The sequence below is a fragment of the Panthera pardus genome, unplaced genomic scaffold (assembly GCF_024362965.1).
Source record: "Panthera pardus isolate Hobbes unplaced genomic scaffold, ASM2436296v1 HiC_scaffold_17, whole genome shotgun sequence".
Classification (NCBI taxonomy): domain Eukaryota; kingdom Metazoa; phylum Chordata; class Mammalia; order Carnivora; family Felidae; genus Panthera; species Panthera pardus.
This window is the reverse complement of record NW_026526732.1, coordinates 96,385,573-96,410,976: the sequence shown is the minus strand read 5'-3', so window position 1 is coordinate 96,410,976 and position 25,404 is coordinate 96,385,573. Positions and strand designations below refer to the sequence as shown.

Below are 25,404 nucleotides of genomic sequence, written 5' to 3'. Positions count from 1 at the left end.
CTACTCTAACCTCTTTTTTTTTTTTTTTTTCCTTCCCCTCCCCCATGGGTTTCTGTTAAGTTTCTCAGGATCCACATAAGAGTGAAACCATATGGTATCTGTCTTTCTCTGTATGGCTTATTTCACTTAGCATAACACTCTCCAGTTCCATCCACATTGCTACAAAGAGCCATATTTCATTCTTTCTCATTGCCACGTAGTACTCCATTGTGTATATAAAAAACAATTTTTTTAATCCATTCATCAGTTGATGGACATTTAGGCTCTTTCCATAATTTGGCTATTGTTGAGAGTGCCGCTATAAACATTGGGGTACAAGTGCCCCTATGCATCAGTACTTCTTTATCCCTTGGGTAAATTCCTAGCAGTGCTATTGCTGGGTCATAGGGTAGGTCTATTTTTAATGTTTTGAGGAACCTCCACACTGTTTTCCAGAGTGGCTGCACCAGTTTGCATTCCCACCAACAGTGCAAGAGGGTTCCCGTTTCTCCACATCCTCTCCAGTATCTATAGTATCCTGATTTGTTCATTTTGGCCACTCTGACTGGTGTGAGGTGACATCTGAGTGTGGTTTTGATTTGTATTTCCCTGATTAGGAGTGACGTTGAGCATCTTTTCATGTGCCTGTTGGCCATCAGGATGTCTTCTTTAGAGAAGTGTCTATTCATGTTTTCTGCCCATTTCTTCACTGGATTATGTTTTTTGGGTGTGGAGTTTGGTGAGCTCTTTATAGATTTTGGATACTAGCCCTTTGTCCGATATGTCATTTGCAAATATCTTTTCCCATTCCGTTGGTTGCCTTTTAGTTTTGTTGGTTGTTTCCTTTGCTGTGCAGAAGCTTTTTATCTTCATAAGGTCCCAATAGTTCATTTTTGCTTTTAATTCCCTTGCCTTTGGGGATGTGTCAAGGAAGAAATTGCTGCGGCTGAGGTCAGAGGTCTTTTCCTGCTTTTTCCTCTAGGGTTTTGATGGTTTCCTGTCTCACATTCAGGTCCTTTATCCATTTTGAGTTTATTTTTGTGAATGGTGTGAGAAAGTGGTCTAGTTTCAACCTTCTGCATGTTGCTGTCGAGTTCTCCCAGCACCATTTGTTAAAGAGACTGTCTTTTTTCCATTGGATGTTCTTTCCTGCTTTGTCAAAGATGAGTTGGCCATACGTTTGTGGGTCTAGTTCTGGGGTTTCTATTCTATTCCATTGGTCTATGTGTCTGTTTTTGTGCCAATACCATGTTGTCTTGATGATTACAGCTTTGCAGTAGAGGCTAAAGTCTGAGATTGTGATGCCTCCTGCTTTGGTCTTCTTCTTCAAAATTACTTTGGCTATTCGGGGCCTTTTGTGGTTCCATATGAATTTTAAGATTGCTTGTTCTCGTTTCAAGAAGAATGCTGGTGCAATTTTGATTGGGATTGCATCGAATGTGTAGATAGCTTTGGGTAGTATTGACATTTTGACAATATTTATTCTTCCAATCCATGAGCATGGAATGTCTTTCCATTTCTTTATATCTTCTTCAATTTCCTTCATAAGCTTTCTATAGTTTTCAGCATACAGATCTTTTACATCTTTGGTTAGATTTATTCCTAGGTATTTTATGCTGCTTGGTGCATTTGTGAATGGGATCAGTTTCTTTGCCTTTCAGTTGCTTCATTATTAGTGTATAAGAATGCAGCTGATTTCTGTACATTGATTTTTGTATCCTGCACCTTTTTAAATTCATGTATCAGTTCTAGTAGCAGACTTCTGGTGGAGTCTATCGGATTTTCCATGTATAATATCATGTCATCTGCAAAAAGTGAAAGCTTGACTTAATCTTTGCCAATTTTGATGCCTTTGATTTCCTTTTGTTGTCTGATTGCTGATGCTAGCACTTCCAACACTATGTTAAACAACAGCGGTGAGAGTGGACATCCCTGTCGTGTTCCTGATCTCAGGGAGAAAGCTCTCAGTTTTTCCCCATTGAGGATGATGTTAGCTGTGGGCTTTTCATAAATGGCTTTTATGATGTTTAAGTATGTTCCTTCTAGCCCGACTTTCTCGAGGGTTTTTATTAAGAAAGGTTGCTGAATTTTGTCAAAGGCCTTTTCTGCATCGATTGACAGGATCATATGGTTCTTATCTTTTCTTTTATTAATGTGATGTATCACGTTGATTGATTTGTGAATGTTGAACCAACCCTGCATCCCAGGAATGAATCCCACTTGATCATGGTGAATAATTCTTTTTATATGCTGTTGAATTCGATTTGCTAGTATCTTATTGAGAATTTTTGCATCCATATTCATCAGGGATATTGGCCTGTAGTTCTCTTTTTCTACTGGGTCTCTGTCTGGTTTAAGAATCAAAGTAATACTGGCTTCATAGAATGAGTCTGGAAGTTTTCCTTCCCTTTCTATTTTTTGGAATAGCTTGAGAAGGATACGTATTATCTCTGCTTTAAACATCTGGTAGACCTCCCCTGGGAAGCCATCTGGTCCTGGACTCTTCTTTGTTGGGAGATTTTTGATGACTGATTCAATTTCTTCACTGGTTATGGGTCTGTTCAAGTTTTCTATTTCCTCCTGATTGAGTTTTGGAAGCGTGTGGGTGTTTAGGAATTTCTCCATTTCTTCCAGGTTGTCCAGTTTGTTGTTGGCATATAATTTTTCATAGTATTCCCTGATAATTGTTTGTATCTCTGAGGGATTGGTTGTACTAATTCCATTTTCATTCATGATTTTATCTATTTGGGTCATCTCCCTTTTCTTTTTGAGAAGCCTGGCTAGACGTTTATCAATTTTGTTTATTTTTTCAAAAAACCAACTCTTGGTTTCATTGATCTGCTCTACAGTTTTTTTAGATTCTATATTGTTTATTTCTACTCTGATCTTTATTATTTCTCTTCTTCTGCTGGGTTTGGGGTGTCTTTGGTGCTCTGCTTCTATTTCCTTTAGGTGTGCTGTTAGATTTTATGTTTGGGATTTTTCTTGTTTCTTGAGATAGGCCTGGATTGCAATGTATTTTCCTCTCAGGACTGCCTTCGCTGCATCCCAAAGCGTTTGGATTGTTGTATTGTCATTTTTGTTTGTTTCCATATATTTTTTAATTTCTTCTCTAATTGCCTGGTTGACCCACTCATTCTTTAGTAGGGTGTTCTTTAACCTCCATGCTTTTGGAGGTTTTCCAGACTTTTTCCTGTGGTTGATTTCAAGCTTCATAGCATTGTGGTCTGAAAGTATGCATGGTATGATTTTAATTCTTGTAAACTTATGAAGGGCTGTTTTGTGACCCAGTATGTGATCTATCTTGGAGAATGTTCCATGTGCACTCAAGAAGAAGGTATATTCTGTTGCTTTGGGATGCAGAGTTCTAAATATATCTGTCAAGTCCATCTGATCCAATGTGTCATTCAGGGCCCTTGTTTCTTTATTGACTGTGTGTCTAGATGATCTATCCATTCTTGTGAGTGGGGTGTTAAAGTCCTCTGCAATCACCACATTCTTATCAATAAGGTTGCTTATGTTTGTGAGTAATTGTTTTATATATTTGGGGGCTCCTGTATTCGGCGCATAGACATTTATAATTGTTAGCTCTTCCTGATGGATAGACCCTGTGATTATGATATAATGCCCTTCTTCATCTCTTGTTACAGCCTTTAATTTAAAGTCTAGTTTGTCTGATATAAGTATGGCTACTCCAGCTTTCTTTTGACTTCTAGTGGCATGATAAATAGTTCTCCATCCCCTCACTCTCAATCTGAAGGTGTCCTCAGGTCTAAAATGAGTCTCTTGTAGGCAGCAAATAGATGGGTCTTGTTTTTTTTATCCATTCTGATACCCTATGTCTTTTGGTTGGCGCATTTAGCCTGTTTACATTCAGTGTTATTATAGAAAGATATGGGTTTAGAGTCATTGTGATGTCCGTAGGTTTCATGCTTGTAGCAATGTCTCTGGTACTTTGTCTCACAAGATCCCCCTTAGGATCTCTTGTAGGGTTGGTTTAGTGAAGACGAATTCCTTCAGTTTTTGTTTGTTTGGGAAGACCTTTATCTGTCCTTCTCTTCTAAATGACAGACTTGCTGGATAAAGGATTCTTGGCTGCATATTTTTTTCTGTTCATCACATTGAAGATCTCCTGCCATTCCTTTCTGGCCTGCCAAGTTTCAGAAGAGCGATCAGTCACGCTTTTATAGGTCTCCCTTTATATGTTAGAGCACGTTTATCTCTAGCTGCGTTCAGAATTTTCTCTTAATCTTGTATTTTGCCAGTTTCACTATGATATGTCGTGCAGAAGATCGATTCAAGTTATGTCTGAAGGGAGTTCTCTGTGCCTCTTGGATTTCAGTGCCTTTTTCCTTCCCCAGATCTGGGAAGTTCTCAGCTATTATTTCTTCAAGTACACCTTCAACACCTTTCCCTCTCTCTTCCTCCTCTGGAATACCAATTATGCGTAGATTATTTCTCTTTAGTGCATCACTTAGTTCTCTAATTTTCCCCTCATACTCCTGGATTTTTTTTATCTCTCTTTTTCTCAGCTTCTTCTTTTTCCATAATTTTATCTTCTAGTTCACCTATTCTCTCCTCTGCCTCTTCAATCTGAACCGTAGTTGTCTCTATTTTATTTTGCAACTCATAGATAATATTTTTTAGCTCCTCCTGGCTGTTCCTTAGTCCCTTGATCTGTGTAGCAAGAGATTCTCTGCTGTCCTTTATACTGTTTTCAAGCCCAGCGATTAATTTTATGACTGTTATTCTAAATTCACTTTCTGTTATATTGTTTAAATAATTTTTGATCAGTTCGGTAGCTGTCGTTATTTCCTGGAGGTTTTTTTGAGGGGAATTCTTCCGTTTCGTCATTTCGGATAGTCCCTGGAGTGGTGTGGAACTGCGGGGCACTTCCCCTGTGCTGTCTTGAATAACTTGCGTTGGTGGGTGGGGCCGCAGTCAGACCTCATGTCTGCCCCCAGTCCACCGCTGGGGCCACAGTCAGACTGGTGTGTGCCTTCTATTCCCCTCTCCTAGGGGCAGGATTCACTGTGGGGTGGCGTGGCCCATCTGGGCTACTTGCACACTGCCAGGCTTGTGGTGCTGGGGATCTAGCATATTAGCTGGGGTGGGTAGGCAAGGTGCACGGGGGCAGGAGGGGCAGGCTTAGCTCACTTCTCCTTAGGTGATCCACTTTAGAAGGGACCCTGTGGCAGCGGGAGGGAGTCAAACCCACTGCCGGAGGGGTGGCTCCACAGAAGCACAGCGTTGGGTGTTTGCGCTGAGCGAGCAAGTTCCCTGGCAGGAACTGGTTCCCTTTGGGATTTCGGCTGGGGGATGGGTGAGGGAGATGCTGCTGGCGAGCACCTTTTTTCCCCCCTGCCAAGCTGAGCTCTGTTGTCTGGGGCTCAATAACTCTCCCTCCCGTTGTCCTTCAGCCTTCCCGTTCTCTGAGCAGACCTGTTAGCTTATAACCTTCCAGATGTCAAGTCCTGCTTGCTGTCGGAACACACTCCGTCTGGCCCCTCTGCTTTTGCAAGCCAGACTTGGGGGCTCTGCTTGGCCCTTGGGCCGCCCCTTCGCCCCGGCTCCCTCCCACCAGTCCGTGTAGCATGCACCACCTCGCCGCCCTTCCTACCCCCTTCTGTGGGCCTCTTGTCTGCGCTTGGCTCCAGAGACTCCGTTCTGCTAGTCTTCTGGCGGTTTTCTGGGTTATTTAGGCAGGTGTAGGTGGAATCTAAGTGATCAGCAGGACACGCGGTGAGCCCAGCGTCCTCCTACACCGCCATCTTCCAAACTCCCTTTTCTACCATATATATATATATATATATAGAGAGAGAGAGAGAGAGAGAGAGAGAGAGAATCATATTTTACATCTTTTTATTCACCTATTTTCTATTTATTCATATGTCTAATTATGGCCTCTTCTAAAGTGGTCTCTATAACATTTCTTTCTTTTTTTTTTATTAGAGCAACCTTACATTCAGGACATTTTATTTTATTTTTTTTAATATGAAATTTATTGTCAAATTGGTTTCCATACAACACCCAGTGCTTATCCCAACAGGTGCCCTCCTCAGTGCCCATCACCCACTTGCCCCTCCCTTCCACCCCCTATCAACCCTAGTTTATTCTCAGTTTTTTAGAGTCTCTTAAGGTTTACCTCCCTCCCTCTCTAACTTTTTTTCCCCTTCCCCTCCCCCATGGTCTTCTGTTAAAAAAAATATGGAACACTTCACAAATTTGCGTGTCATCCTTGCATAGGGGCCATGCTAATCTTCTCTGTATCATTCCAATTTTAGTATATGTGTTGCCAAATCGAGCACTCTATAACATTTCTTGTAAAGCCAGTTTGGTGGTGATAATCTCCTTTAACTTTCATTTGGAAAACTTTTTTTTTTTTTTTAACTATTTCTTTTTCATTGCTAAATGATAATCTTGCTGCATAGAGTATTCTTGATCACAGGTTTTTTTACTTTTAGCACTTTGAATAATACATCATGCCATTCCTTTCTGGCCTGCAAAATTTCTGTTGAAAAATCCGCTGATGGCTTTATGTGATTTCTCTTGTATGTAACTTATTGTTTCTCTCACTGCTTTTAAAATTCTCTCTTTATCTTTAACCTTTAATATTTTAATTATTATATTTCATGGCGTGGGCCTCCATGTGTTCAACTTGTTTGAAACTCTGTGGTTCTTGAACCTGGAGGTCTATTTTTTCTTATAGTTTAGGGATGTTTTCAGCTATTATTTTTTCATATACATTTTCTGCCCCCCTTCTCTGTCTTCTCCATTGGGGCCCTCTATAATGTGAATGATCACTTAATTTTGTCCAAGATATCCCTTAACCTATCCTCATTTTGTAAAACTCTTTTTTCTTTTTGCTTTTCAGCCTTGGTACTTTCCATTATCTTGTCTTTCAGATAACTGATCTATTCTTCTGCATCCAGTAATCTACTCTGGCCTCCCTCTAGTATATTTTTTTGTTTCAGTTATTGTATTCTTCAAGTCTGATTGGTTCTTTCTTATATTTTCTCTCTTATTGTTGAAGGTCTTACTGAGTTATTCCATACTCCTCTTCATTCCAGTGAATATCATTATGATCATTACTTTAAACTATTTATTAGGAATATTCTTTTTCATTTATTTTTCTGAGGTTTTGTTTTGTGTTTTGGGGGAAGCATATTCCTTCGTCCCTCCATTTTGCTTTACTCTCTGTGTTTGTTTCTATGAATTAGGTGGGACAGGTGCTTCTAAACTTGAAGAAATGATTTTGTGTATGGTCATTGTGTGGCCCTTGTGTGCCTAGGCTGGGGTTCGTCCTAAGGCTCTCTATGCAAAGGATGCCCTGGCAGGACAGCTGCAGCTGAAGTGGGCACAGGCTGGGGTAGTCCTGGGGCACTCTGCACAGAGGAAACCCTGCCATTATGGCTAAAGCTGAAGTAGTTATGGGTCACTGTGGTCCCTGGGCCCTCCATGCAAAGGGTACCCTGGCAGGACAGCCAATGCTGGGGTAGGTGCAACCCAGGGATTCTGGGTTTCTCCACACTGAGGGTACCCTGGCAGGATAGCTGAAACTGAAGTGGGTATAAGTCATGGTAACCCAGGCTGCTAAGTGCAGGGAGGGCCCTGCAGGGTAGCTGGAGCAGAGGATGGGTTGAGAGTCCTTTAAAAAAATAATAATAATAATAAGAGAAGTTTTTTTTTTTTAAGATTTTTTTTTTTAAGTGATCTCTATACCCAGCATGGGGCTCAAGACCACAACCCTGAGATCAAGTCATGTGCTCCACTGACAGAGCCCGCCAGATGACCCTGGGTTGGGTGTCCTGGGTATTCTGCTCAGAGTGTGCCCTGTCACATGGCTGGAACTGAGGCAGGTGTTGGCTGGGAGGCCCCAGAGTGCTCTGCACTGGATGTCACCCAGCAAGCTGCCTGAATCTGATGTGGCATGAACCTGGAGTGTTTAGGGGTGTCCATGTGTGCACTGCCCTGGGGCCACCTTGGTGGAATGGCTAGGACTGGTGTAGGCCAGGGTACCAGGGCTCACTGAGGTGGCAGGTCAGTTAGGATGCGCGGACCCTGCCCCCTTTCACATCATCTGGATGAAGGGGGAATATAAACCAAGGCTCTTGCCAGCCACTCTAACCTGGAGAGAGTTCTTTCCCACCATTTGGCCAAGTTCTAGAGCTGGCTTTTTTGTACGCTAGTTGCCCTTTGAAACCACGGTTTCTTTTCTTTTCCCTGGTCCTTCAGGGGCTGATGTGGGCTAGGGACATGGTGCTGGATAAGGCAGCAAGCTGTCTGTGGGGACCAGACTCTGCCGCATTCTGCCCTCTCAAGGTAGAGGGAAAGTGTAAACCATGGTCTTCACCAGTCCCTTAGAGCCACAGTGAGTTCCAGCAGCACCCCTGCCCTTTGGCAGTGTTATAGGGATGGCTCTTTTATATGCTCATTGTTCTTTTAAATTAGGCCTTTTTTTTTTTTTTTTTTTTTCTTTTTCTTGTGTTCCAGGGCAGGTGACCTGCTTCCGGTCCCTCAATGCTTTCCCTCCCCACCGCAACATTCCAGTTGGGGATTCCCTTTGTTAGTTACCTTGTATCTGCCTCTCTTGCTGTTCTTGCCATTCTCTCCTTTGTTGTGCAGAAGCTGTTTAGTCAGCCCTCCATTCTTCTTTAAGAAGAAGTGTTCTATGAAGAGCTGTGGATTTGTGTGTCCATGGAAAAAGTGAGTGTAGGTTCTTCCTATGTCACTCTCTTAGATTAGAACTTGAAAAACAAAAGCCTTTTCAGTTACCCTTGTCACTGGGGCGTGAGGACATTTTAAAATTGCATTTAGAGGGGTGCCTGGATGGCTCAGTTGGTTAAGCATTCGACTTCAGCTGAGGTCATAATCTTATAGTTCGTGGGTTTGAGCCCCGCATCGGGCTCTGTGCTGACAGCTCAGAGCCTGGAGCCTGCTTCATATTCTGTGTCTCCCTCTCTCTCTGCCCCTTCCCCACTTGGGTTCTGTCTCTCAAAAACTAAATAAACATTAAAAAAATTTTTAATTGTATTTAGGTTGCCAAATTGGATTCTTTGGATTTGTGAATGATTCTATAAGAGGTATTTGAAGTTTTAAATGCCTTATTCCATAAACAATTTCTTAAATTCATAAAGTAAATGCACCTATGCTTTATGGAAGTAAAATAGATTTAATTAATTACAGGATAGTTTTATGCGAGTTGTTCTTACTTGTAATTTTAATTTACATGCCAGTCTACCTGAGAAAAAGCCTCACCCTGTGTGTAAGAGATAAAATTAATCAAACCTCTATTTAAAGCCTGAAAAGAACATACCCCTAAAATACTCTTTCACTTGGAACTTAAATATTAAATTGTATCAGCCACTAGCTTTAAGAATTAAATTGGACTAGATAATTCTTCTAATAAATTCAAAGCAATGTGTCCTCCTAATCAGATTGCTTATAGTATTGTTGTTCTGAATTGCTTTGACCGGGCTCTATTGGATATTAAGCACAATATGTATCTCATGAACATTTTATGTTGCTGAAATTCCTGTCCCTGATGATTGCATACATAAGGTCTACTGCATGTTGTTATAATTGGGTCAAGGAACGTTTAGCACTGTTTAAAAACCTTATCTTTGGTTCTAGAATCCAGCTTGCATCATGACTTAAAACAGACTTATGTCATCAAAATTTGACTACCAAAGGATTAAATAGTTGGCTGAGGGTGGTGGTGTAAGTATGGGTCATATTTATTGCTTAGGTTTTTGTTTTTAAGACCAGTGGTTCTCCCAAGACCTATCCCAGCAGCATCAGCTTTTTCATCATCTGGGAATTTGTTAGAAATGCATGCTCTCTGAATCAGACTCTGAGTTGGGTCCCACCATTTGTGATTTAACAAGAATCCCAGGAGAAATTGATGCACACTAAAGATTATGAACCAGCGTTATATAAATTGGTTATAAAAATATAGACATTGAAAATCTTCAGCTCTCATTTTTCTCCTGTAGGCAGTTTGAACGTAACAATGTTGTCCTTTATCAGTAAGCCACACACGTACGTATATATATTTGAGTCCCTGTTATATGGCAGGTCCTAGTATATACCAAATCAGTGAATGTGTACAGCAGAGTTTCTTATCTGGTGTACAGCTAGTGAATTTCCAGTGCACTCCAATGTTGATCCCTTGAACCCTTGATGAAGCTGGGCTAGACCTGGGTTATTCAAAGCTAATTGCCTTCAACTGTGAGCAGTTTCTGCCATTACTGTAGAGTGCTTTACAAATATCATTTTATGTGTGCTTAGTGACATGAAAATGTTGGAAAGAACTAATACAGGGTACAGATATAGAGGCGGACTGAGTTCAGATTTGGTTCTATTATATACATACCTTTGGAAAATCATATGAATGTGGATGGTAATTTCATATATGTATGTAGATGTATAGTTACATCTCTGTACTTTATTGATTGAGGATTCATTCAAGGTTTGGTATCGATTCTTACATATTGTAAGTGTGAATCATTCATAGGAAAGAGAGGTTAGATTGACATGGAGTACTCAGTAAAGTTTCTACAGGTAGAATAAAATTTGTGCTGGCTTATTAAAAGGTGTCATGGAGAGGGAATTTAAAGGGAAAGAAGGGAATTGGGGACCAAATTCCAGCAGAGATCATTTGTTTTAGGAAATTTTCAAGGGATATAGATTAATGGAATGTATTTCAGGCTGTGTTCGTGGGAGCTCTTGATTTTAATTAGCAAAAGGGGGCAAAAATTCATAAGGAGGCTGAGTTCTCTGATTCGTGCCCTGCCCCCCACCTTTAACATACATTTGTATCTTCCTCTGCTTTCATGTGTTAGAATTCTGTGTAAGATTTCACTTAAGTGGAGGATTTTGCTACTTAAAAATGTTTTCAAAATACTATTCTGGTTTAATTTAGGAAAATAGTAGGGTGTGAGGAGAGAGAAAAAGAGGAGAAAGAGATGAGTGCTAGAATGCACTTATCATTTAAAGCAATAAGTTGCTTTAAATGAACTTTGGTTTTAGTCAAGAGAATGTCGTTAGTGAAAAAAAATTTTTTTTAATGTTTATTTATTTTTGCGAGATAGAGCATGAGTGAGGGAGGGGCAGAGAGAAAGGGAGACACAGAATCCAAAGCAGGCTCTAGGCTCTGAGCTATCAGCACAGAGCCTGACTTGGGGCTCGAACTCATGAACCCTGAGATCATGACCTAAGCCGAAGTCGGATGCTTAACACCCGGCACCTGGCACCCCAGTCGTTAGTGAATTTTAAATAGGGAGGGGAATTATTTTTTTCAGAAGATTAATCTGGAGAAAGTGTACACAGTTAATTAAAGTGGGTAGAGAGTAGAAATGGGATAGTTGACCAGATTAGGTCTTATTGTGATAATGATAAGAACAAAGTGGAAAAAGTGGATTTAAGAAACATTTTGAGGAACAGTTTATGGAGAAACATGAGGAAAGAATTAAATTTAACATAGGTGATGGGCATGGAGCTGAATTGTCTGGAATTGGAGTGGATGAGAAATTGATCATGAGTTTCGTTTTGGGTGTAAATTTGAAATGATGTCCAAGTAGAAATTCTTATTGGTTGACTCGTTGGCTTGTTTGTTCCTGATTTCATTCTGTGATTATTTATTCAGTACTTGTATTGTGAAAGGCCTTGTTCTTTGAGAAGAAAAATGGATATGTGGATTTGAGAATCATTGAAATAAAAATAAGAGAAAAATCCTTTGAGGGTAAATAAGCTATCAGATGGAGAGTATAGAGAGAAGTTTAGAGAACAGGGGACTCAACTTTGAAGGAATAATCACTATTTGGAATGGAAATGGAGAAACCTAAAGTGAAAGCAGAATTATCAGTCTGGGATCCTAGGCACTAAGAGAAAAATCTCAAAAGTAGGGTGTACTTGATACTTTCAGCATGGATGATATTTTTAGGAAGTTACACAAGTTTCTTAGTCTTTATTGACCTTATGTGGAAAGGGAGGCAATGGAAATAGAGTATTTGTTCTAGAAGTTTGAGAAGTTAGGAAGAAGGGCAATAGAACATATTAGCTATAGAGGACGACTGGGCCAAAGATTGTTTTCATGAGGGCAGAATCAGTGAAACTCTTGGAAGTGGAGGATGTGCTGGAATAATTGAGGAAACAAGGCTTGAGGAAAGAGAAAGGGAATTTGTAAACATCTCTCTATAGTGTCAATCTCCCCTCCCATATGATGCTCCCTGAGAGTAGGGACCATTTCTGCCTTTTTTTTTTTTTTTTTTACCACCATACTCAGCACTTGGCACAACATCTGAAAAGTCATAGATGTTCAGTAAAATTTGTTGAATGAATGAATGAATTGCATAAAGAGTTCAGTGAGGATCCCTATTTGTCTGAGACCTGAAGAATGTACGAGAGATTTTAAGTTGGTAAAGGAGTGTTTGAAAGAAGAAAAGAGCTGGGGAAGGTCATGCTGACTGCCCATATTTTCAATAAAGTAGGCAGGCAAATTATTTACCAGAAAGATCTGATGCATTTACGGCTTAAGGAATGTTGAAGAGAGTGTAGAGTAACACTTCCTGGAAGTATGCTAAGGAGTTCACCTAAAATAAATAAAAAAGATTGCAAAGCTACAGAATGATTACAATTTGGTCATTTACCAAGTGCCTAGCATATGCCAAGCACTATAATTAATATTTTACATGCACCATCTTATGGAATCCTTAAAACAGTCCTAGGAAATAGGTATTTATTTATGTCTTAGTTTACTAATGAGAAAACTGTACTAGGCCATAAATTTGTGATTGGCTAAGTGAGCACTGTTATATTGCTTTCTCTAGCAATGTCTTGTGGCCTTAGAGCAGAAGCAGAAAGGGCAGAAGGTAAAATTTATTCAGGCTTACGAACTGGCAAAACAGGCATGCTGTTATTAAATCCTTCCTATGTTCCTTATTTCATTTAATCTCACAACAACACTGCAAAGTAAATATTACCCTCCTTTTATGGAGAATTTAATGATTTTTCCCCAGGTGGCAGAGGTAGTCAATGATCAGACCCCAGTTAGACCCAGGTCTATTTTATTCTACAACCTGTGCTTTTACCCAGCACTCTCAAGAAAAACAGACATGTTGTTTATGTTGACATTGGTGTGATCAACCATATAGACTTAAGAGGACACAATTAAGAACACAGGTTTTGGGGCATCCGGGTAGCTCAGTCAGTTAAGTGTCTGACTCTTGATTTTGGCTCAGGTCATGATCTCATGGTTTGTGAGTTCGAGCCTCGTGTCGGGCTCTTTGCTGACAGTGCAGGGCCTGTTTGGGATTCTTGGTCTTCCTCTCTCTTTGCCCCTCCCCTGCTCATGTTCACACACTTTCTCAAAATGAGTAAACCTAAAAAAAATAATCTTAAAAAAAAAAAAACAGAGGTTTTCAGTTTTGTTTAATCATCTGAGCTTCAATTATATCGTAAGTTAAAATGGGGACAATAGTAATGCCTGCTAAAATGTTGCAAGGAAATATGTATATACATGCAATACTATGTAATTAGTAAAGCATTAAACCAATATTAGTTAATAGTAATTTAGAAATAATAAATGTATTATTCTACGATCATTCACATGTTTTCTCAGTATATTTATAAGTCTTTTAACTTGTAGTCTGAAACCTTAATTAGTCTACTAAGTGGTTATGTTAATTATCATAGTTGATTATGTTTTTGTTTTTTCTTTCAAAGCAAACTTTGTTTTGCTTGAATATTCACATTAGTGACATCCTGGGAAAGTAATTTGAATATAATAAAAAGTAGTCTCTTGCAAAAGTAGTCTAATCTTTGTCACTGTTGTTCTTGGGTACAAATTTTAGAGGTAACTTTAGCAGTTACCAAGTCATCTGGAATATATTTTTTAAAGTTTTATGGTATAAGATTTGTTACATTCTCTCTTCTAAACATTTTAATATATGATAAAGATATGTGCATGTTAAGGGTTTATGTCTTATCTCCATGCCTTTCATTGCATTTGGAATACAAATTTTAGATAACACAGTTATTTAAACATTGACTTGAGGAGTTTAGACTTGATTTCATGAATTGTCATAGCTAGTTAGATCTCAAATTATGTATTGTGTTAAGTCTATCTTTGGAATAAAACAGGTGTTATTATCCCTCCCTCCCAAAACTATTCTGGAAAAATTAGCATTAGTAAATCTAAATGCTTTTGGTGTTCTACTCCAAATGCTTTTTAATTCTTAATTATGAAAATGAGATAAAAAGTAGAAGACTTAAACTTTAATCATTTATTTATAACTGTCTTATCAGTGATACCTTATGGTTTAGGTTGTATTAAAATGATATTTAACATTTTAAAAGGTAGGTTAAAATTTTATTGCTAATATATACGTTGCTTTTAGGAGAAAATGACAATAAGAAAGTACCAGTTTAAGGTTTCACCGACCATGTCTTGGTGGCACATTGTCTCTAGATAAATTGGGGATGAAGAAGTTCTAAAAATGGGTCAGACTTTGGGGTGCCTGGGTGGCTCTGTCAGTTAGGCATCTGACTTTGGCTCAGGTCATGATCTCACAGTCCATGAGTTCCAGCCCCTCGCCGGGCTCTGTGCTGACACCTCACTCGGATCCTGGAGCCTGCTTCGGATTCTGTGTCTCCTCCCTGTCTCTCTGCCCCTCCCTCGCTCATTCTCTCTAGCTCTCTCTCAAAAATAAACGTTAAAAATTTTAAGAAAATAATAAAATGGGTCACACTTTGATACTAAAGGATTTTCCCCCTCTTGGGAAGATTTGGAGCCGTTAGGAACTCTTAAGGGCTTGGTGTGTGGAGAGGGTACTGTCTTGGTTTTTTAACCCTTTATGTCTTTATCACTCGTCATGTTCCTATAAATCTTCCTTGATTTACGTTTTTTCTTGTTTTGCTTTAAAAAAAAGAAATACGGGGCACCTAGGTGGCTCAGTCAGTTGACTTTGGCTCAGGTCATGATCTCATGGTGAGTTTGAGCCCCGCATTGGGCTCTGTGCTGACAGCTCAGAGCCCGGAGCCTGCTTCGAATTCTGTGTCTCCCTCTCTTTCTGAACTTCCCCTGCTCGCACTCTGTCTCTCTCTCTCAAAAATAAAAAAGCATTAAAAAAAAAAAAATTAAAAAAAAAATACTTGGCATCATCTTTCCAATTAGTTTACTTCTATGTAAAGTAGGATTTCATTTTATTTAAACAATAACCAAATATCTATTTTGTATCTGTCAACTTGCATTTCCTCTTATAGTAAGAGAGTGTAAGTTTGCGTGGCTCTGGGGACTCTGAGAATGATTGTGCCTTAATGGTGTGATTATGGTGGTATGTGACTTAGTCAGAAAAGTAGGAACCCTAACCAGGTAAGGCATTAGAGGGGTGTTTGCTCAAGAGGAGGTCTAGATGATTCATGTTTTGGACTGGCAAGAATGCCAGCTTTTAAGTGAGAATATAGGTCCACAAAGGATGAGGCATAGATACTCGGGTTAAAAAATTTGAATGGTTGGGATGATATTGATGAGGCAGCCTAACAAGTAGATTGCTTTTTGACCTAGGGTCTTCAGAATAAGCTTGTTTTCTTTTGTATTATCTCAAGTATGTCCAGGCTAACTGTCTTTTCCTAGGTGGCTATGTTAAGACTGGATTTTAGTCATCTATCTAACAAATATTTATTGAGTGTCTCTTAGTTCCAGACACTCTCTTAGATACTAGAGATATACTAGTAAACAGAATAGACAAAAATTTCAGCCCTCTGGAGTTGATATTCTGATGTGAGAGATACAGTAAAGAAAAAAAGTAAATTACATATTTTTGGAGAAAAATTTGCAGAGAAGATAGGGAATGTACTTTGAATAGGATAGTTAGGGAAAACTTAAAAGATGCCATTTTAACCACAACTTGAGTTTTGCATAAGATCTCCAGGCCTGGCATTGTCATTTATCATATCTAGTAGAATTGGAATGAGCAAATGTCAGTGTTCACCATTTTACAATGAAGAAAACTTGTGGTGAGAAAACTGTCCAAATGTGCCGAGAAACACCAGACACTGGATTTTAGAACTCTTGGATATTGTGATTTGGGTTTCTGGAAGTTGACCTGCACTGAAGCCAGATTTAGCCAAAAAGTTAGGGATTTGGGAAAGGCCAGCAGGAGACAGTGGAGCACCTTTATAGGTTGAGGCTAACTCCCAATCCTATTTAAGACTTCGTAGAAATCAGGTGGGAAGCCATGCCTTGGTGGACCTGTGCATATACTGAGACCTGTACTGAGCTCACTGCATCTCAGCTTTCAGACCCTTCATTTTGGAAAGGTTATGGTTTAAATGTACCAGGCTTTGTGATCACTCTAGGACTGATTGGGGCTTTCTCAGACCTATGCTCCCTATAGCTTAGTAGGGTGATTAAAGTAACACTCTGTTAATTATACCTGGACCTGAGGATGCTGTGAATTAGTCAAGATCCTAAAGTTTGAGAAAGGAAATCTCAATTAAAATCTCAGAAGAGCTCCTGGCTTTTTATCCCCACTGGAAAGATACCCCAAAGAGAGATGATTGATGTCTACAATATTATCCATGAATTTTGAGCTCAGTTAGTCCTCTTTAAGCTACTATGTCCTTTAATTTTCCTCCACATCTTGTACCTAAAAACTTTTTATTTCCACCTTTCTTTCTCTTTTTCCTTTGCGTTGGTTCAGTCTGTCTCACACTTCCTCAACTGTCCAAATAGATTCTATATCTCATCCTTATTCTCTAAATTTTCACATGGATCTCAAAAAAGTATTCCTTATACACTGAAGTCCTAGCCTTGCCTCTGGCAGATCAGCTTTGTCATCACCATGCAAAAACTCCAGCTTCTTCCCCTTCCTAGGACAGTTTTTAGTTTTTAGGGAGAACTTCTTTTTATAAATAAACACTTATTTCCCAAATCCTTTTAAAATAAACTTCATGATGAAAATTCATTTCAGATATGCTGCATAGTAATATTAAAAACACTGGAAATAAATTATATTTTATCCTATTAGATTTATTCAGACAGTGCAGTGGAAAACAAAGCATTTGTCAGAATGAGTAAATATTTATGAAACAATACATCACTGTCATTAGCTTAGGTAGTGACTATGTAATATTGTTGAGTTAATGCATATATAATAGTAAAAACTGACATTTCACTGGAACTGTTCATTAAAGACATTTTTTTTTTTGGTATAACTATGGTAATTTAGATCTAATGATATACTTTTAAACCTACTTAAAGGTGATGTGTACATTTCCCTTTGATGGTTTTAAATTTTATCATAGATGTGATGTTTCTTTACCCACGTAGGAAAAAAATGTATATTGATAAATTCTCTTGGATATGAATTTATCATTTTCACTTTTATTTCTACCTTCAGTTTTTAAAGCCATTTGAAAATTCCCTTTGAAAATATTTAGGAAAACAAAAATTTAAGACAGTCATTTTTTATCAGTTTATTTGACTACCATATTCACTAATTAACAAAAATGATTTCACTCAAGATAATTCAGAAAAAGATTACAGGGGCACCTGGGTGGCTCAGTCAGTTGAGCGTCTGAATCTTCATTTCACCTCAGGTCATGGTCCCAGGTTATTGAGATTGAGCCCCACACCAGACTTTGCACTGAGAGCCTGGAGTCTGCTTAAGACTCTCTCTCTCTTCCCCTCTTCCCCTTTTCCCCCGCTCATGCTCACTCGCTCTCTCTCTCTCAAATTAAAAAAAAAGAGAGATTATAAAGTATTTTTCCTCATTTTCCAGGAAATGTCCCATTCTTTCTGTCTTTAGTTAGACGTGTTACTTCTTTTTTGCTAATGTTATATATGCACTTTGATTGCCCTTTCTTCTTGCTTCCTGGTACATCCGTATTAACTTACCATGAAAGCCTTGAGTCTCCTACTTCTTTGATGTTGGTATACTCATTCTTTAGTGATATTGTGACTACAGAAACACTCTAGCCTAATCCTTGGAGTTGCAAGGATGTCATAACACTTAAGCCTACTTTCTGTCCCCTGTTATTGTTTCCTTATCCCTTGCAAAGCATTGCCTTGGCCACACATGAATTCATCCAGTATGTTTCTGCAGTTTCTAAATTCTTACTGAAAAGAACTAGAGTCAGGATGATTTCCAAAATGTACCTTATGTAAGACATTCTTCATCTGTTACCATTGTTTTTCAATGTATGAACCTTCTAAGAATAGTGAAAAAAAAACTCTGTCTTTAGTAATGGGCTCTTTCTCATAACTCAACATTTAAAGATTATTTTAACATAGTTTTATGTATTTTAATTATTAATTTTGTTGGTTGCACCTTGAGGCCTTTTACACAAAGGACTTAATTTCAATAATACTGTGGCAATCCCATTTAGTCTTTGTTTACAGTTGTATTATGTTTCATTTCAGCCAATAATAATTCCTTTCTTTAAAAAAATTTTTTTAATGTTTATTCTTGAGAGAGAGACAGAGACAGAGCATGAGTGGGGGAAGGGTAGAGCGAGAGAGGGTCACAGAATCTGAAGCAGGCTCCAGGCTCCGAGCTGTCAGCACAGAGCCTGACACAGGGCTGGAACTCATGGACTGTGAGATCATGACCTGAGCTGAAGTCAGATGCTTAACCGACTGAGCCACCCAGGCACCCCAGTAATATAGTAATTCCTTTCTTAGGGACTCCATAGCATGTATGGTTTATATGGCTTACGTGTAATGTTATTTTATAAGCTATATTTTGTTAGATTTAGATGTTGACACTCAGGGTTACTCAAAATTTTATGTGATTTTTTTAAAAGATAATTTTAGTCTTCCCATCACATGAATAAATTTATTATCTAGAAAAAAAGGAGAGCTTCTACTTTCTGATGGAGGAGGGAATTCTGAATAACCAAGCATTAGCTAGATGAATTAATTTCTGTACTACTGGGAATGACTTAGATTTAAACAAGATCCAAAGAACCCTTCCTGTTTATCATCTAAGGCCCATCCCCTGTGTTGATCTTTTCCTGAATATCTGCACCAGCATTGACTACTCCCTGAATATCCTTTTTAATCTCAACTGCATATTAAGTGTCTAAGTAGCAAAGACTCCATCTATCTCATTGCACTGCATAGAATGCTGTGCACCTAGCCTTTCTGTAACATGTATTTGGTTAAAAATGGTCTTCAGTATGTCAGGCTATTAGTTTTCCTCATTAAAAGTTCCAGAGTGTGTGGGGCACCTGGGTAGCTCAGTTGGCTAAGCATCTGACTTTGGTTCAGGTCATGATTTCACAGTTCGTGGGCTCGAGCCTCATGTCGGGCTCTCTGATGACAGCTCAGAGCCTGGAGCCTGCTTCAGATTCTGTGTTTCCCTCTCTCTCTGCCCCACCCCTGCTTATGCACGTGCGTGCTCTCTCTGTCTCTCTCTCTGTCTCTCTGTCTCTCTCTGTCTCTCTCTCTCAAAATTAAATGGACATTAAAAAAATTTTTTTTAAGTTCCAGGTGTGCCACTTTCTTTTTCTTTTCCCTTCACATTTGAATTTAACTGTAGTAATAAGACATATTTCTCAATTTAAAAGTATAAGGAACATGAAAGATAAAAGATCAGGAACGTGTTGTCATTCTTTCAGGGAACCCCTCCAGCAAGATAATTTGCTCTTCTGACTGTTGCTTATAAGGTGGCTCATCCTTAAAGCATGTGGACCCTGAGTGCCAGGGTGAAATGGCTTGTGGTGTTTTCTTTTTATAAAAAATAAGCCAAAATCCAAAAAGAGAATATTTTTAAAATGTTTGTAGGGTTTATCTACAGTGAAGGAAAGAACAGCCATTAATAGGAGATATAATATTTAAGGTTGTTTATAGAGGCAAATGAAATAAGAAAATGTCATTCTTGGAAACATTTACTATTTTATTTTATTTTTAAGTTTTTATTTTATTTATTTTGGGGGGGGGGCAGAGAGAGAGAGGGGGGGGGAAGAGAGAGAATCCCAGGCAGGCTCTGCAATGTTAGCTCAGAACCTGATACAGAACTTGAACTCAACAAACCTTGAGATCATGACCTGAACCAAAATCAAGAATCAGATGCTTAACTGGCTGAACCACCCAGCATTCCCATTATTTAAGTGACTCTTAGAAAGATGACTGATTTAGGGTAAGCTTGCTATTCTCTGGCATAGTTAAGCCATTTGGAGTAATTTGTTAGAATGGGCAATGCTAGCAATTACTGAGTCCTGTAGTGTGACTGACACTTTATGTAAATAATTATTTAATCTTCAGGAATTCATCATATGAGAGTAGGTAGTATCATTATTTGAGTTTTACAAAGATACACCTTGAAGCTCAGTGAATTTCCTAGTAAGTGGAAGCTCCAAGGTTCACATAATCTTTCTGTTTAGAGTAGGAGAAGTTATATATTCATATTAATTAAACTCTCTATATAAATACTAATGTTTTAAGAGGTGAATAAAAAAATATGCATAAGACATGACTCATAGCCTCTAGGAATATAGTCTATACTAGACTGATATCTTAGTATAATCCAACTATTGAATTACCCAACTATTGAATCCAACTATTGAATTACCCTTTTTGAGGAGTGAAGACCATGTTTTTTTCAGGTTTAAATTCAGGTAACATTTATTGGATACTTGGAAATCTTTCTCATAACATAATAAATAAAACACTAGCCCCCTGAGCTAGTTCAGTAGTTCTGGAAGGCAATGTGGTCTGAAGGGAGAATGTATACTTTGGAATGAGATTGCAGCTCAGACCTCATCTGCTAACTTTTAACTGTGTGACTGATATTTTCTCAACTTCAATTTTCTCATCCCTCAGATAAAGATACTGATGGCATTGGTATAGGGATTGCATATAATACTCTTAGTATACTGCTTATTAACACACTGTCTAATGTATAGTAGATAATTAATAAAATTTTCCCTTGGTTCTCATTTGAGATAGAAAGTGATAAGTACACTATGAAGGCAGCTCAAGAGTGAGATATTACATCCACCCAGGGTACTCAGAGAGGGCTTCATGAGGAAATTGATGCTTGAATTGAACCTTAAAAGATGACAGGATTTGAATATACAGAATTGAGACAAATGAGTATTTCGTGATCTATGAAGTATTTATAGGAAGGCTATTGGTAACATAATGGAGGACATTTTTTAAAAAAAAAAAAATTTATCTGGGGCGCCTGGGTGGCTCAGTTGGTTAAGCGTCCGACTTCAGCTCAGGTCACTATCTTGTGGTCCATGAGTTCGAGCCCCGCGTCGGGCTCTGGGCTGATGGCTCAGAGCCTGGAGCCTGCTTCCAATTCTGTGTCTCCCTCTCTCTCTGCCCCTCCCCCGTTCATGCTCTGTCTCTCTCTGTCTCAAAAATAAATAAACGTTAAAAAAAAATTAAAAAAAAAATTTTTTTTTACCTTACATAATTTTTGAGAGATAGAGACAGAGCACAAGATCTTTTTAAAATGAATACTGATTCCATAGATGAACTCCCCTCCTTTTAAGGCTTCTGAGGTATATCTTCAGCTAAGCCTTCTCCCTGAGCTCTGGGCCTTGATTCCTAAGTGCACTAGATCATACACACGCAGTAATGTTTGAAGCATCTGAAACTTTGAAGTTTCCAAAACTGAGCTCCTGGTCTACCAACCTGCCCCATCCAAGTCCACCTGCAGCCTTTTCTGTCTCGGGTAATGGCAGTTCCATTCTCTCCGTTGCTCAGTGCAAAAACCTTCATGTACACAATCTTCGACTCCTTTCTTTTTCTCATACCTATGCTGTCATCAAATCCTTTAGGCTCAACCTTGAAAGTTTATCATCTTTGACTATCCCTACTGTCACAACACTGGGCCACACCATCACCATCTCTCATTTGGATTATTAACAGTAGCTTTCTAATTGCTTCTTAGCTTCTCAGAAGATTTAATCAGTGTCAATAGAAGCGGGGGGGTGGGGGGGAGGAAAGGGTCACTGTTTAGGCCAGTATTTTCCCTAAAAGGAATTTAAAATTCTTTGAAGCCCTTGGACAAAATTTCTGTTAATACCTCCTGTAGTTTCATGCCCTAGATTTGGAGAGAAGTGATTTTTTTCCTCCCTGTGTATTGTTGCCGGTAATGTAAGAGCTTCTCAGTAGGGCCCCTGTGAATGTCTGACTTGAACAGTCTCTTGATGGACAGTTACCCTATGTATCTTAAATATATTACTAGTCTTAAAATAATGAGAATATTATGAAGTGCACTCACTGCTGAAAGTATCTGAACATAATTTCATCTTCTTTTTAATGATTTAGAATGAACTTCAGAATTTGGAACTGCTGCAGGCTGATCATTAGAAGCATCAGTTATCATTGCATAGTAAAGGAAGTGGTGGTTAGTAGACATTTCCAGAAAAAGCAGCTTTCTCTCTCCTAAAATTAAAAATAGTTATTAAACATTTCTGGTTATTTCCCCTCTGAAATTTGGGGCATAAGGTAATCTATGGATATTATGGTAGTAGATTTTGTTGTGGACTCACTAGCAGTGATTATTGACTGGTGGATTTTATAATTATTTAAGAAAGGAAAGGTCAGTAATTGAATTTTGCAGGTATTTTATTTGACTTGAATATTCCTTAACTTTTTATTTTATATTTATTTCCCAACCCTATAGACCTGAGGCTGTTTCTGGTTTAGTGGCAAAGTAAAAGATACTAATGAGAATGTCTTTGGGACATAATTATGTAGATTTAAAGGACTGATGTAGTTTTAATTATGCCCTTTAGCTAGTGTACTTGCATATTAAACTCATTCGTGTCTTAGTGTATTTCCCTCTGAAACTTTGCTTTTCTCAGGCCTTAAATTACTAATCAGCTCATGGGTGTACCCGAAGGTTATGTAAGCTAAGTTGAAGACTGCCAAAGAAATGTGTTTAAACTATTAATCCAAAATATACAGAAGTTTATAGTTAGAAACAATGGCCCATGGGTTTATAGTGTTCTTTGCTGGATTCTTAAGAAAGAAATTCCCAGCACTGTGTGTATGTGTTTCCTCCCTGTCTCCCTGCCTTCTTCCCTAAACAAAAACACCCTTTGGTTGTAATGTGTTGAAACATGTAATATATTGTTTCCCTCAGGCTCTTTTAGTAAACTGAGGGAACTTGAGGTAAAATAATAATAGATTTTTTTATTTGTATTTTTTTTACCTCTGCTTTTTGACTTGTTTACTTTCATTATAAGTTTCTAGATTTAGCAGACTACTCAATCTAATAAGGGTAGCAACTACCCTAAAGCTATGGAATGATTTTATTCACTTATAGGAAAAAGGCATGGGGCTACTTAAACCCTGCTTTGTGTGTGGTTTTGTTTTTATTTGTAAGAAGCTAGAATAGGAAATCCTTGGTAAATTCTAAGGAGAAAGGCTCAGAAAATCTTTTGAGGCCAACTTTACTCCCAAAGAGACAATGAAAATACAGAATTTAGAATGGGAGTAAGTGACCTGTCTTTGAAGGGGGACAAAGTAAATATTTTTGGCTTTGTGGACTATATGGTTTCAGTTGTACTTACTCCGTTGCTGTAGCATGAAAGCAAACATAAGTAATATCTAACTGAATGGATGAGACTGTGTTATTATTGACAAAAACAGGCAGCTTTCTGAATTTTTCCTATAGGCTGGACCTAGTTTCCAGACTCCTAATTTAGAACTTGGATTCCTTAATTTTTTTCTTTGTTTTCCAGACTACATTCATCACATGCCTGATGTATATTTAGGTCTTTTTATATACTTTTGATCAATGATCATCATAATGGCTTATGAGACAGATGGGGAAAATACTTCTTAAAATGTTTACATTATGAAAAATTTCAAACATATACAAAAACAAATCCCCATATATCCATCATCATATCAAACAGTAGGTAGTGTTTTCCCTATTTCATTTATTTATCCCTTTTTATTCTTCATTTTCTTTCTTTATTATTTTTTTGTTCTTTGTATTTTAGCTGAAGTATTTTAAAGTAAGTTTTTAAACTTTAAATGTCCTGTGATGCCTATATACCTTACTATGTGTCTCTAGAAAATGTGAGCATTTTCTTATGTAATTGTAATACCACTATATCTTACCACTTGGCAGAATCAACGATACTTTTTTTTTTTTAATTTTTAATGTTTATTTATTTTTGAGACGGGGGAGGGGAGGGTGCAGAGAGGGGTACACAGAATCCAAAGCAGGCTCCAGGCTCTGAACTGTAAGCACAGAGCCCGATTCGTGGCTTGAACTCACTCACGAACTGCGAGATCATGACCTGAGCCGAAGTCAGGCACTTAACCGACTGAGCCACCCAGGTGCCCCAACAGTACTTTTTTGATAACATCTGTTATCCAGGCTTGGTTCACATTTACCCAGTTGCCTTAAAACATATATATTTTTTTAACATCTAATTTGTTTGAACCAGGACCTACATCAAGTAATATATTACATTTGGCTGTTGCCTCATAAGTCTCTTCTAGTAATCTTAATCTCCCCTTTTCTTACTTTTCCTTTTTTGTTTGTTTTCAGTCTCTAGCTCCTTGAAGGAATTAGCCAGTTGTTCCTGTTCTGTAGAATGTTTCACATTCTAGATTTGTTTGCTTCCTCTGTTGTATGTTACCATATTTCCCATTTTTTCCTATAAATGAAGTTAGCTGTAAAGACTTATATAAATTTAGGTTCAGCCTTTTTGGCAATAGTCCTTCCTAAGTGGTACTTTGTTTTTCATATTTTGTCATATCAGGAGTCATATCTGTAGCCTGAACCTTCCCTTGTAAAGTTCCCCTTCAACTTTTCATCTAATGTTTTTATTCATTGAATCATCCTTCCCAAATCAATGATCTTATTTTCATTTCTACATTTACTGGCTGGAATTCTTCTGAAAGAATGTTCCCCAATCATCTTGAGTATTTCGTTATCCCAAAATGCAGTTCATAAGGAAGGCAATACTTTTGAATTTCACGTTATAGATGGGGATTGATTCTCAAAGGTTAAATGAATTGCCTGAAGTTACAAACTTAGTAACCTAACTAGCTCAGAATCAAAACCAAAGTTTTTGATACCAATTCTGTTATCCCAGATAACCAGTGGGAGCCAATGGACTAGCATAACAAATTCTTCTTGGTTCAGAAGTTAAAGTCGGAGAAGTAGCATGATTTAGGATGATTCCTCTTTCCTTTCTGTCTCTTCCCGGGTAAGTTAAGGAGAGTAGGTAGTTTTATCTGATAGTTTTCTAGAGCAATTGAATGCTTAGAAGTCAAATTGCTTGGATTCACATTCCTGTTCTTACCACTTAGCAGCTATAATCTGACTTTTGGCACGTTGCTTAACCTTTCCATGATCTAGTTTCCTTGTCTGTAAAATGAGGATCCTAATAGAATCTGTCTCAAAGTGTTGTTGTAACAATTAAATGAAGTCGATACAA

At 38.3% G+C, this 25,404-nt stretch overlaps 1 protein-coding gene and 1 non-coding gene across 2 annotated transcripts in view; one reads left to right on the top strand and one right to left on the bottom strand.

The window, feature by feature from the left end:
* PRIM2 (DNA primase subunit 2) overlaps positions 1 to 25,404 on the top strand; it is a 353,134-nt gene that overhangs the window by 221,660 nt on the left and 106,070 nt on the right. The window lies entirely within an intron of this gene.
* LOC128777951 (U6 spliceosomal RNA) lies at positions 6,181 to 6,287 on the bottom strand. Its single transcript, XR_008423241.1, has one exon. It is a non-coding gene; the product is annotated as a U6 spliceosomal RNA (small nuclear RNA).